This window comes from Cucumis melo, chromosome 2 (assembly GCF_025177605.1).
Source record: "Cucumis melo cultivar AY chromosome 2, USDA_Cmelo_AY_1.0, whole genome shotgun sequence".
NCBI classification, from domain to species: domain Eukaryota; kingdom Viridiplantae; phylum Streptophyta; class Magnoliopsida; order Cucurbitales; family Cucurbitaceae; genus Cucumis; species Cucumis melo.
In genome coordinates this window covers 15,057,194-15,072,783 of record NC_066858.1, presented here as the reverse complement: position 1 = coordinate 15,072,783, position 15,590 = coordinate 15,057,194, and the positions used below count along the sequence as shown (strand labels likewise).

Here is a 15,590-nt window from a genome sequence, read left to right as displayed (position 1 = left end):
CAAAAAGGGGTCATTCCTTGAGCTGTGTCCTCAACCTCTCTTTTCCTTTTTTTTTTTTTTTAATTACGTCTTTCTAACCTAATTCTCTTTTATTCATCCATAGATTTTGATAAATTTTATCATATTTTTAATTTTTTAAGATGTTAGATAATATTTTTGTTATTGCTTTAAATTTAATTATTATATTTTTTAAAAATGACAAAGATAGCAAAGTTCTATTATTTTTTTTAAGGAAGTAATGAGTTTGTCTTAAACTAAAAAGGTTTAGGAAAGTTATGAATCATAAAAAATGTCTATGTTTTTTGTCTTCAATTGTCCTAGTAGTTAGAAACACTTTAAGCTTAATGTGGTGCTTATAATTGTATTCTTTTTGTATACCATAGTTGGAGAGCGGAAAAAAGATGTGAGTGATCAAAAGTTTTAAGATAGTGTTATTGTATTTGGAGTTAGAAAAGAGAAAATTGTTCTTTATGATGGTGCAGCAATTTTTCATATAGTTGATTTCTTTCTTATCCATGGTTTTTCTTCGAGTTAAAAGCTACCCACGTAAATTATTTTGTTACTCTCTCTTAATTTCTCTATTGTTTTTCTACTTATTTTTTTGCATAATATATGGGTGGGAGATTTGTTTCCCAAAAAGGTGGTATCAGAAAATCAAGTATGTAACATCTTAAATTTCACAAACTAGATTACAAAAATGCAAGTTAAGCAGTGATGGTTTTCTAGTGTAGTCTTAGAGTGATTCTAGTAGAGGTTCAAATAAGATAATCTTAGAGTAAAAGCTCGGTTGTTTGGAATGCAGACAATTTGAGCACATGAAAAATAAGCAGGTCCATCAAAGGGCTCTGGATAATATGCTGATAGTGTTTTTCTCATATAGCGAGACCATGACTTCCTTTGAAGAAAATGAAATTCGTCATCATAGTATGTTCGCTTTGTCATCATAGAGGATGTGGCTTCCTTTGAAGAAGGTGCATGGTGGAAGTTATGTTGATGGTTGAAGAACTTTCAAATGAGTCAAGTAGGTGGAAGTTGTACCATAAATATCGACAGAGTTTATCAATATGTGACGAAAAAGAAAAAGTTTAGGAAGTGGTATTCTAGTGGATTTCTTTGTTGTCTGTGGCTATTCACTGAGTTGGAGCTCTCCATATAAATCCTTGTGTTTTTCTTCTTTTTTTTTTCCTGCTTTCTTTCTACTTGGTTTCTTGTGGTATAAGTGGGAGATTTTTTCTCAACAATTGTTTCCACATACAATTTTCAATTTTATATGTATAGAATGAGGAGTAAGAAGATCCAAATCATATGTATAGGGCTTAATTATGAAGACACTCTCGTATGAAAATGCATCAAACATCTAACTGAGGAATCTGTCAATTTGAACTAGCAAAAGTGAATAGGTATATGTTCATCTAAATGAGTCAAGCTGTCATATTATTATTGGCATAAAAATGAGTGTAGATGTTTATACATCTTGATGTAACGTTAAAAATAGGTACTTAGCTCCTGTTTAAATGGTAATACATTCCAACTTAATCAAACAATATTTGGAGAACTTAGAAGAAAAAGAAAAAATGCAGTACTGTATTGTGTGAGAACATTTACACCATTTATTAACAATATATTAAGTCCATATAAGGAGTTCAACACTTTTTAGTTTGACTAACCTGTCATTGTCTAAAAATGATTCAAACATGTAGATTCTTTGAGTCTCGTTACCATATAAAAAAGAAATATTCAGTTAGATCACCTAATTTTTTCATCATATTTTACAAATATTCTAAATTTTTAATTATTATCTCAGGTGAGAAATCGTAGTATTTTAGGACAACTTTAACCTTCATATAGTTATCTATAAATAATGATTTTTGAAAATCTTGAACAATATTTTTCTTAATTATTAACAACTATATTTATTATATCGATTGTAACTTCCTTAATGCATATATAATATTTTTAATTGCCCTACAAAATAAATATTTTTAATTTTATGTCCAACCAAAAGTTATTTTCTCACAATTATCAATTTTGGCGCCGACATTCTTTTTCAATTTCTATTACAAAAAATTGTTCTTTTTTCTTTCCTTCCGATTTGCTTCTTCTGATACGGTTAGTTTTTTTTTTCGTTTCGTATATTATTTATTCTTCCATTTCGTAGCATATATTTTTTCCTTCAAAAATTTATTCTTTCTTCTTCCATTTCGTAGCATATATTCCGGCAATGTTCCACCTATTTTGATTCTTTACACATATGCTATTAAATAATACATTTATGTTTTGTAATTTGTTACATATATACTACTGCATATATTCAATCAATTTTTTTTCATATTCTGTAATTTTTTTCTTATTCAATTTATATACTACTACATATATTTAATAATTACGGCATGTTCTGATCATCTTATTCATATTTTCGTTTAGTAAAGTTTTCGTGAACAATATATACATTTATATATCACTATTTAATCTACTTCTATTATGTGATTTATCATATATATACATCTTATTCATATTTATGTTATGTGATTTATTACATATAAACTATTATATATATTCAATAATACATAAATTATAGTTGAATTTCATTATATATCACTGCATAAATAGATGATGTTATCAGTATATACATTTGTATATATACAATAACAGGTATTTAGTGACACATATAGTTCAGTTTTTTTCCTTCATGTTTCGTATCGTTTTCTTTATTTTTTTTTCTCAATTCGATTAGTATTTTCTTTGATTTCTTACACATATTAGCTACATAATACGTTTATGTTATATGATTTATTACAAACATACTACTGCATATATTCAATAATACAGAAATTGAAGTTGTCATCCTCCCATCGAATGTAAAACGTTCAGTTGGTCGACCAAAAAAGAATATAATTCCTTCTAAAATTGAGTTCAAGAGACTCGTTAAAGTGATCGTTGTGGACTAATTGGCCATAACCAAAAGATATGCAAGTTTTTCTTATTGAATTAGTTTTTTCTTCTTATTATTAGACTTTTAGTATGTTGTTTCCGAATTTTATTTGAAATATTCATATTTCATTTTTTAGTTCAATTGTTTTATTTCTATATTTTTTCATAAATTTCCAGCGTACTAATCAAAGTTATTCAATTTATTATATTTAATATACTACCCTTCATACATAATTATTATTGTTTCAAACATAACTTATTATTTTTTACATATAATATGAATATTTGAAATAAAATACATAAACCCATTTAACAAATTGAAAACAAAACTTTTCATTCATAAAATATACAATGTATTATTTCATATATACTATTTATAAATCAATTTAACATACCCTCCTCGTTTAACCACTTTTTCATACAATTCCCTGGATATTCAATTCTTTCATCAAAGTCCCAAGCATATTCAGTTTTACTCAACATTACATATACCAAATAACATGAAATATATACTATAATTACGTGGAATATACGAAAAACAATGCAAAACGAAAGAAAGAATGAACGGAGAGAGAGATCGGTAGGGAAGATTTTTTTAACAAAGTCACAAAAAGAAAAATAATTAAAGTGTAATTTTGATTATAATATTACCATAGTAGAATTAATTACTTACCATATTTATATAAGATATCTAATAAATCACTTACCATAATAGAATTAATTACTTATCATACTTCACGCCCATAATGCCCTTCCACACTTTTTTTTATTTATTTCATATTTTTAATGGATATGGACAATAAGTTAAATTAGAACATACATTTGTGAAATTTTATAGTTTATTTATGACTTTTTTGAAATTTCTTAATGAAAAAGAGCTATTATATAAATTGATATATCAATTTAGGCTATTTTAATTGAAACCTCGTAGAAAGTTAATGTATTAAACATCAATGCTATACAAACTACAAAGTTAATCCAGTTCAATTTTGTAAAACATACAAAATAGAGACAAAACTTATAATTATATTAAGCGGTTTCCATTATGTATAACTTTTATTTTGAAATTATACAACTCAAAGATCAAAATGATTCATTTTTAAAAATTATATAAACTAATATATTGACTTTTTTATTACACCAAAATGACATCTTAAAATAACTAATTTAACGATTAAACTTAAAAAAAAATCATCAATAACAATAGATTTCATCTAAAAAACTTCATAGATATGATAATAAATAAATATAGAAAGATTTAGAAAAAATGTCTAATTTATCTATGAAATTTCATAAAGATCTTAAATTATGAGATAATGGATTAGTGAAAGTATATTGAGATGAGCATAACTCAATCCACCTCTACGGCCAATCTTATCTTATCTAAAAGTTTAAATCTTGTACCCATGGTCTAAGTGTTAGTGGAATTTGGGCTTCCCGGAGTGTTGGGCCTTCGCCTTAGACAAATATTGTCGTCCTGGGCTTCAAGATGGGTAATTGGGCCTTTACATCCTACATATGTTCCTTCCTTTTTCTTTCTTTTTCTTTTTCTTATTTGTTTGGTTCTTATTACCTTTCAGTTTCGATAGTATTATTAAGAATTACACAAATTAGAGGATCCTTTGGAAAAATAAAAATATTTAAAGTTAAAAAGAAATATAGCGTATTAGTAACTATAAAGTTTGTTGTTCGAATTCTCCTACCTCTAATTGTTGTACTAAAAAATAAGTTTAAGAAATTACTACACACAAATTAAAATTTTAAGAACCTACGACAAATACTTTTTAAAGTTCAACCATTTTCTAGCTTTTTTAGCTAGATCTGTGACAATTAAGACTTTGAATTTAATTCAATTTAATTTGCTACGGAACAAGAATAGTTTAGATTACAAGTCCAATGAATTTTGGATTTTAAAATCTAGTTAAAACATTCTCAATCATACGAGAATAGGTTATACACTATAATTATTATAAACCATCAACACTAAGTTAATGATGACTTGGTTTATGGATGTCTTTGTCTTCATTAATTGAGGGTGTGTTTAAAGAGTGATAATTGGAATAGCGATTTAAGAAAAAAAAAAAGAATTACAATTAATCTTTTTAAAAATGATTTTTAAACAGCCAAATTTATGTTTAATACCAAACTTTTAAAAATAATTTTTATATATTTAAAATTAATTTTCAATTTTTATGTTTGGTTGTAAAAGTTAATTTAGAGTTACTTAGTTAGTTTCTGTATTTTCCATTTAAGAAATAATTATTTAACGAAATAAAATATTTATGGTAAAGATCTATTCCTATTTATTTTATAGTAAAATTCTTATGTGTATGTGTATATAGTTGATAATTTGAGTAAAGTAAAGTGAATGTTTACAATACACATCGGAAGAAAACTCAAAAGAATATATATTGTGACTTTGAAACGGTGAACATGACAAATTTAGTAGGGCAAAATGGTGTTGGTAGGTGTAGGGGTTAAATAAATATGTAAGAGATCCGACGTTGGGAGAAACTCATGCATTTTCATGAATTATAGTTCTAATTAATCATTTTCACGTTATTGAATAGACCGTTATAATATCTTCTGTGAGGTCCTTTTTATCTATTACTATGGTGACAAAACATTTTAACATAGCTCCATTTTTGTTCTTTTCCCTTTTTCTTTTCATATACACATGTTTTTTCAATTTTCAACTCAAAATACATGAATACAACTATGTATTGATTGAAAAAAATGTCTATTGTTACTGTAGTACATACTATCTTCCTAGATTTATTTGACATATTACTAAATGATTTACTAAATATTTATTGTGTGAACACTCAACAATAAATGAAGGTAGTATAGAAATTTTTTCATACTCCTGTAGTACTAGAAAATTCCTCTATTTGATGTGGTATGATGTCAAATAAATACACTTCAACACTCGATGAGTATTGAGCTCATGAACAACTTTGGCAGTAGATTAAAAGAATATTGTTTGTTTTATACATCTTTGTATTTGCCAATTTCATTTCTTGTGAAGATAATAGTCTCGATCTCGTAACAAAAATCTAAACACGTTAAATAATGTGTGAAGATTATAATTAGTGTTTGCAATAATTAGCTTGGTCCCTAACTCCTTTAGCTTCACTTGCAAATCCTCTATCATGTCTTAAAAGTTTCACACCCCTGCTTCACAGCTTAGGCACAAAGGCCTTCGCCCATAGCCTAATCTAAAGCTGACTCTTTGAGCCTTGAAACTAAAGCACTTGAAGTTGTAAGTATTGTATTCTCTAGTTTTGTCATAATAAAAATTGATTAGAAGAAGAAGAAAAAGGCGATCTAAATTTAAGAACGGAAGAACAATGAAAAACACCCCAAAAAGTTCAAAACAATCTTATAGAATTTAGCTGATATACCATAAGAAAGCATTAAATAAGAAGCTATTTGATTATGAAGTAGGAAATCACTCGATTTTTAATAATCACATAAAGCCCAAAGTCTTTTATACATAGGAACTACGACTAATTGTTGTAATATATTATTGGATGAAAAATTTGTAAAAAGAAAAATATACATTATTTCACTCTACAAAGCATTCTCATATTGATAAATTTAGAATGTGGAGGCTCCTTCATATATCTATTGGTTGGTCAATGGGTTTGGACTCTTAAGGTATCCAAGTTTTGAAAGAAGAGAGGAGATAGGTAAATGAGAATATACCTATGTCAGGCGTGGTAAGGAGAATATATTTTTTTATTATTCTTACAAATATCTTTTAATTTTTTAACGTTTGAAACATTTACCATTAACCGTTGGCCGATCCTCCCTACACTATATATACATCCCTCGGTGTACATCTCATAATACAACAAATTCATTCTTCATTCTTTATTCTTCTCTTCTGTCTTCCTCTTCTATTCCTTTTCTGTAAATCAGAGCAATTTTGTGTTTGTCAACTTTGAGTGATTTATTTGATTACCAGTTAGTTTCCGTGCAAAATCAACTGAAGGGTGAGGTTGTTTTATCCTGGGGACGACGGGGTGACAATTTGTTTGCACAATTTATAGTAGAGCCGCAAAACATCTTAAAGAGAGCGTGTTCCGCGACTCAGCCAGCTACTAATCTAATTTCTGTTTTGCAGTTTTTAATTATTTTATCAATATGTTCTGCTGTTGTTCATTTTCTGCCTTATTTTCTTAATTACTGTTTATCGGATCTGGAAGAGTTTTTGTGTCGAAGAACAAAGTGCCACAACATATATCAATTGCCAACTTATTTTATTTTAATTGATTATTTCATCCATCGATAATATATAAATTTAAAGGGGCAGTTTGAATTAACCTAAAGAAAAACATTTTCAAAGAAAAAGAGAGAGAGAGAGAGAGAGAGAGAGAGAGAGAGAGAGAGAGAGATAAAGAAATAGAGTAGAGAGTTGAAGAAGAAAGAAAGCAGGAAATATCCGACATGGCGACACCATTCCATTTTGGATTGTCTGCCATTATTTTACTTATTTTCAATTTTGAAACTCTTCTTTTTATTATTTCTTTCTTTCTTTTTCGAGCAAAAAAAGATATTTTTTTCCTAAAAGTACTTAACTGCGAATTTTGATTCCATTCGTTAACAAAAATTCGGCTTAATTGACATTTGTATATACACGAGTACAAAACATTTTGAATTTAAATCCTGACCTCCAATTTGTATAAAAACCCTGGTTACTATTAATTTATTTTAAAAATTATAATTAATTATGATATTATACTTAAATTAAGGAATAAAATTGATTTGGCTGAAAGTTAATTTATTAAAAATTAGAATTTAAAAGCGTAAATTGAAAGAAGATGCAAGTTCAAAAAGTAAAATCATAAGGTTTTAAAATCTAACGAAATTTAAATCTGAACAAAAAGCTTCAAAATACATGAACTCAATAAAATTACAATTCTAATATTAATTTGTAGTATAGTATCCTTTCAAATATATATATATATATATATATATATATTAATTTGTAGTAATATAAGCAACATTATTTGAAACTGTAGTCGCTACCACTTCTTCTACCGATAAAAGAAAGAAAATTGGTGGGTGAGTGAGTGGGCTTTAGAAGGCCCGTGGTTAGAGGTGGGCCCAATGAAGTGGAAGTGAGGAAAAAGTGGCCCATGTTGATGGATACAAATAGCCGATTATCCGGCTTTACGATTTCAAAGACGTGACCCCTTATTTTACTTCTTTTCTTTTCTTTTCTTTTCTTTTCTTTTCTTTTCTTTTCTTTTCTTTTTCGTCCCTTTCCTCATTTCTACCAATTCTTCCTTTTACAGTACACACATTTTGATCATTCTTAATCATATAAAATTATGTATACATCTTTTCGCATCCACACCTCCAAACAAAACTTCATTTCAATACTACTTTACGTTGCCATGGAATCCATCTCTAACAAATTAATAAATCATTGTTCTCAAACCAATTACGATGCAATCGTAGTGTTATTCGAAATGTCGATTACTCCTCAACATTAATCTAGCTTCCAAATTCAAACATTCACTCATTGAAATCTAAGTTTTGAAACGAATCAATAGAAAATGCTCAAAACAAAATTAAAACTAGACTGAAGATGAAGGTGAGATATGTGTTTAACATACCATATCTGATGAAGGAGATGAAGGAGACAAAAATAAAAAAGAGGAAAATGAAATACGTAAAGTTTTCCCAGGGACGTATAAAGGTAAATTTAATTAATATCAAAATCTTTTAACTTCTAGGGATAACATATAAATAGCAAAATAGTAAATAACAAAATAGACTTTTTTTTTTTTTTTTTTTTTACTTTTTTTACACTCGATTATACCCATTTGTATTTGAATAGGTCAAAAAATGAGAGAAAATATCACAGATTATGAATACAATGTAACAATGCTCATTATTTGTTTTTATATTTCATAATAGATATGTTTAATAAGGATTTGAATTCAAACTTTAAATAATACCTCTAAAATAATGGCAACCATAAATTCAAAAGGTTCGAATTCTTTATATTTTATAATATTTATCAAAACTTTATTAAATAATACATAATACATATTTTTAATAATAATTTGAATTTAGATTTTATATCATACTCTAAAATTGTTAATTTGAATTCAAATTTTACATTATATTCCTAAAATAATGACAAAGATAAATCGAACAATTTTGGATTTTTTATATTTCAAACTATTTATAAAAAAATATACATAAATAATACATAATACATATTTTTATTAACAATTTGAGTTAAGGTTTCATATCATCTCCTAAAATCGTCAATTTGATTTCAAACTTTACACCATATCCCTAAAATAATGGCAAAGATAAATTCAACCTTTTCAGTTTATTAATATTCCAAAATGTTTATAACAAATTTGTTAAATAATACCTAATGCATATTTTTAATAATATTTGAATTTAAATTTCTAATCATTCCCCCAAAATCGTGCTAATTTAATAATATTTTATGAGAATATTTTCCACTTAATTATTTTCAAGACGTTGTGTTTTTTGGTAACGTTAATATTCACGTTTATTTTCATTAAACGTTTTCTTTTTTGTGTAATGGTATTCGCCGAAGGCTTTCAATCTTTACCTTACATCCTTTTGAATTTATCGGGGACGAAGTCTTTCTGCAACTAATGGAAGATTTTGAAGCTGACGAAGATTTAAAAGTCGACTAAACCCGTTTTGCAACAATCCTAGCTTTTCGGTGCAACCAACGGGAAAGAGAAGATAGGAAACGAAAGATATAGGGTTCAAAATCGTGAAAACCTTTCAAAAAAATTTAGGGGTTCAAAATGTGAAATTATTTGAAATTTTTGAATGTCTACCCAATTTGAAGGAGATGTGGAACAGTCGCAGAGCTTAGGTGGAGATTTGATGTGTTAGTTTTTTGGTTTTGGGGGACATTAGAATTTTCGTAGGTTTTAATTGTGCTCGTAATTGTATTTAGGATTCAAGTTTGTCATTTATTTAGGAGCATTTAAGATATTGCTCCATATTATTTTTTTCTGATTTTTCTGTTTTGCTATTTTATCAAATTTAAAAATAAATTTATCATTGGGGCGACAAGAAGAATAGCAAAATCTAAGATTTACTTTGGATAAATGACAAATTTATTTTTAAATTGTCAAAATAGCAAAAAAGTTAATTTCCACATAATAAATGGGATAACTATGTCTTAAATGCCCCTACCTGCTTTACAATATAGACTCTTACAATAATAAGAAAAACCACAAATAACCAGTAATTAATACATACACTCCCTTCAATTTTCTAATTTTCCCTCCCAAAAAAATAGACCATCTTCTGTAAAGGCTTTCCGGCGCATTTCCACCGTTGCTTTTCCACCGTAGCTTTCTCTTACGTTTTTCCACCGTCGCTTTTCCACAATTGGTTTCTCTTCCGTCGCTTTTCCATCGTATGCGCGTCCTTTCCTTTTTAATCGGTTTGCACCACCCAAAGTATCGATGAGTTGTTTCATTTCACACTTTTGTTCCTTCTTCAACCTTTGGATTTTTCCTCTGTTTTCTGCATGTATCAATAAAAAATACCAAGTTCTCAAAATTTTCTTCAAATTTTCTCCGGTTCTAACATTCTTCAAATTTTCTAATGGCTTTCCACCCACACCGTCACTTTACACCTTCTTCTTTTAGTACAAATTTTCGTTTCCCTTAATTACGGTTGATTGTCTTCCGGTGAATCTTCTATTTTTGTTTCCCTTAATTCCGGTTGGTTGGAAAAATTAAAGATAGATCACATTTTATTTGGCATGAATGTAGGGAGGGTTGGGATTTGATTCTAAACTTAAGTATTTCCATTATATTTACCATAATTTTAGGGAATGGTTGGAATTTGAATTTTACTTGAGATTTTAAATTTGAATCTTTTAAATGATTTTTCGTTACTCTTTTAATGTTTTTGTTAATAGTTAATTATTGCATCATCTTTATAATTATTTTAGGAATTATTCATTGCATTAAAATTTTAGGACGTATTCATTGCATTAATAGCTAAAGTTTGAATGTATAATTATTGAAGGTAAAAATCAGAATAATTAGGGGATATTGAAACCAATTGAATATGTTTATGGATCTTTGAAAGAATATAATAATTTTTTGATTTAGTTAATAATTATCATAAGTGGGTGTGTTCACAAATACACTGGAATTGGATATGTGATATTTTATGTGATTTTCCGATCTTCTTAAATATACTGTGTTTGAATCTGGATAGTTCTCATTTGTTGAGGGGTAATTTCGGACCAAAAAAGTGGAAAACTATTTCATGCAGTTAGTTTTGCCATAAAATAATAATAATAATAATAACAGTTTGCTATTTTTCTAATTTCCATTCTTATATTTGCCCTTTCCACGGATTCCCTTTTATCATTTTTCCAAAGTGAACTTCCTATTATGTCATTCTTCTTGTCAGTCCTAATTTTTCATAAAACGTTACAACAAATTAAACAAGTAAGTAATAAGAAGTTAATTCTTTTCGTGCAATGGAAATTATTTGAGTCGGGCCCATGATGGCATGCATATGGTGACAAGACTATCACCACCAAAATCCACTTTAGTCTCACAACTTACATGTTTGGTATTTATACCCTTTAAATTCTCCAATGTGAGACAAAAGTCTTAACTTTTGCTATGAATTTAAGTTCAAAAGTCATTTCCAACTATTTAAAATTTCGTGTCTATTTAATTTGATAAAAGTTTATTTTACTAAATAAGTTATACAACTCTCAAGTTCTTACTTATAAATTTGAGTTATATAAGAAATTGTTACAAATTAGGTTATTAAGGTTTTGTCTTATAAAATTAGTACCCTTTTTGAAAATTGTTAAAATCTTTTCTCGGTCTATCTTGGACGAGATCGACCATCGAAATTTCAATAAACTATTAAAATTGTTCAACTTATCGATTGTTTTTGTTTTCATGGAGTACCGAAATTTTATAATTTTTCAAATCTTCCCAAATCGTACCCCAAATCTAAACTATTTTTTTTGTATATATATATTTTAAAAAAATTTAAATTACAGTATCAAATATTTTTTAAAAAATAATAATTGGTAAATAATGCTTATAACCAATATTTGAAAAAAAAAATTATATATGAATTGGTTCATTTCGGGCAAAATTCATTATACTGAGAAAGCCTAAAAAATTGAAAAAATTTTGGAATTTCTTGATGAACGGAGATCAACATAGCCTTTTTTAAATATTAATTATACAATCTTTCAAAATCTTTTACTACCACTCAACTTTCTTCTATGGTAATTTTGCCCAAATTTATATTAAAATGTTGTTATAAATTTATTTGAAATTTTATATAGTTGTGGAACACATAAATCAGGATATAAAGTTTTGAGAAATTGTATTAAAAAAATTGCTTTAAGAACGGAGAAAATTAGTTAAAGTTTGATATAAGATTGAGAAAAATTATAGATAATCGGAGAAAAATTAGTTAAGATAATCAAAATTGAAAAAATTGGCCTAAAACTGGGTTTTCAAATTTAACTCAAATATATATAAAAAGTTACTTAAGATTTGAAAAAGAATTGAAAATAATTAAAATCTCAATTTAATATATACCTAGCACTGAAAAAATTTAAAACATAAGCTGAAAATTTTTTAATTTAATATTTTAGTGAAATCTCATCCGAAACGAACTGAAATGAGAAAATTTAACATTTGATAGTCAATCTTATCCAAAATGAACTGAGAAGAGATTTTCAAGATAGGTGTTGGTTTTACAAGACCAAAGCTTAATGATGCCATTTCTAACAATTTCTCAATACAAATACACCTAATTAATTGTTTATTCTCACCTTAAATTTTAGAGAATTGACAAAAATAATACGGTTGTTTTTGTCTTACCAAACTAGCACCATCTTTTAAAAATGGTTAATAGATGTACTCTCGGTCCATTCCAAGTGAGATTTGGTTCTTTTTTCAACTTAGCGACTGTTTTGGACATTCTTAGTATATCTAGATAGGATTACAACAAAATTTTAGTATTTTTTTTCAAATATTCCTAAATCTTATATCAAATAATGTTGTAGCAAATTCTATATTATATTTTCAATTTTTTTCAAATTTGGTTTGACTATATTAAATAACAATAAAAAATGAGACATCACCAATCCTTGACACCGAAATAAAATGAATAGTTTTTAATAAAGAATAAGATTGAAGGTTGGAATCCAAAATCCAGAGTGGTTCGTTGTCTGAGGTGCAGATTATTGAAACAAATGACCTACCAAAATGTAACCTCCAAACTTATTTTGATTATGAATTTTTTGATTTTGACTAGTCACCTATGAATCTCACTCTAGCTCTCTCTATGAGCTGTCGACCGTAGAAACTAGAAAGCTCACTTTTTTTCTTTTATCTATATGGTTTTCCTGAAAATCTCTCCTTTTCTATGACTATGAAGTTTTTTTATCTGTGTGGTATAATGTACAAAAAAGATCCCTCAAATAGCCAATGGTCACCCAATTTATAAAGAATTATGAAACAACCAAATTACATTTAAAAGAGAAGAAAAATAAATTAAATATAATTGATTGTGTAAGTGATTAATTTAACCAAATATAAATTTTAGATTTTTTAACGAAATCTCATTGATCAATCTTATCCGAGATAGATGGAAAAAAATTGTTTGAATGTTTTTTAAAAAATGGTGCTAGTTTTATAAAATGAAAATTCGATCACGTTAAATTTAACGATTTTCCTAAAATTTTTCATACAATCAAATTTTCTTTGTCAAGCTTCACATCATTACTCTATTTTTAAGATTCATGACGTGTGAGAAGAGACTACTATATCAAATAATTCTTTTATCAAAACGACCCTAATATTATATGAATACTTTTTTTAAAGAAAAAAAATCTTTTAAATGAAAATCTTATCAACAGAAAAATTGCACTTTTTATTTTTGAAGTCAAAATGGTAACATTTGTCCTGAAAACGAAGTGCAACAGGAACACGAAAATCGAAAAAATATGATATTAAAATAAAATAAATAAAAGAAATTAAATATTCATAAATTCTCAAAGAAATCCATTATCTCTTTTTTTTTTTTTTTTTGAAAAATCCTCGTGTCTCTTACAAATCCACCAAATATCATTATTTATAAGTAGAATGCGACATTATTGAACCACTATGGATTTATAGTTACTTGACACATGGATGAAAGACATGACCTTATTTAGACACTAATTATCTACAATAATAACACTCATGACATAAGCATCTACATATTATATTACTTATTTATAATAACATTTACTTAAAATCTAAGGTTTAATTTGATGAAATTGAAAACTTGGGTCAAAACTTTTTTAAAAAAAAATGTAGGAAGATGAGATATAATTTAGTTGATATATTTTTTAGGATATATAAGCATGAACTTAGAAAAATAAAAGATTAGCATTTTTGTAAAATGAAAAGATCGTAAAACAAAGTTACAAACTCATAAACTCTATAATTAGTTTAGAAATATATTAATATGTAGGATCGAAACTTGAACAATAGTATAAGTATGTATTATGTTAATTGATGAGATACCACCTGGGTATTTACATATACGATTTTGTGTAGCCCAAATGTGGACAAACTTTAGACACCCATAATTAAAATTCAAAGATTAGTTCAACCTAGCCATCTTAGCTCAGTGGTAGAGCGCGTGGCTTTTAACCACGTGGTCGTGGGTTCGATCCCCACAGATGGCGTTTTTACATTTTCTATATTCAAAATATTTGTATTTAAATTTAATAGTAATAGTATGTGTTCGTGGTGATTTAATTTTTCAAACTTATTTTGTCGGACATGCAAGAAGGTTTTTCCTTTAAAACTAAGGTTTTGTTGCTTCTATATAACTAAAAATGCAAAGGTTCTTTTTAAAGTAAAATCACATGAAAGAATTTGAGAAGTAGCAAGCAAGAGGTTAAAATAAAACTTGAAAACAAATTTCCTTTTTAGATATTTACTATTGACATTACAACTAATTTTACCTCTAAATCTACGTTTGAAGATCAAGCGATAAGAATTACAATAGTTATAGAAAAGTAAAAATTGATAAATTTTTCTTAGAACAATAACAATAATGATACAACTACAATCGATATTTGTTCTTAATTACAAATTCGAGAATGAGTCTCAAATATAAGTACGAGTGAAAAACACAAATAAACAACCTAAAATATAATCAAATAAGGTATATATTTCTGATTTATTTTCTACGTTTTCACTGGGATAAACAAAATGTGTCATCAAATTAGAATGCAATTCTTTTGGGTACGGAATCCTCCCACCAAAGAGAAAAAAAAAAAAAAAAGGAAAGAAAGAAGAAGAAATAAGAAATAAGAGTATTGGGATCTTAAAATATAAAGTGAAGGAGAGGGTACAAACATGGATGGGACGTTGCAAAATTTAAACAAACCCCTATCATCACACTCTCTCTCCCTCTCTTAAAAACTCATTGCCCAACTGTTTGTGATGACGTGGACGTGTCAGTCAGCACTCTGAAAATCGAATTTTTTGTTTTTCTTTTTCCGCCCTCTCCCTCTCGAAAAACAAAATTATTAGTGGGCTATGGCCCACTTGGAGAGAGAAAGAAGTGAGGGTCCAGGCCCAACA

General features: G+C 27.4%; 1 non-coding gene across 1 annotated transcript; it reads left to right on the top strand.

The window, feature by feature from the left end:
* Positions 1 to 14,611: 14,611 nt before the first annotated feature.
* TRNAK-UUU (transfer RNA lysine (anticodon UUU)) lies at positions 14,612 to 14,683 on the top strand. Its single transcript has one exon. It is a non-coding gene; the product is annotated as a tRNA-Lys (tRNA).
* The last annotated feature ends 907 nt before the right edge of the window (positions 14,684 to 15,590 follow it).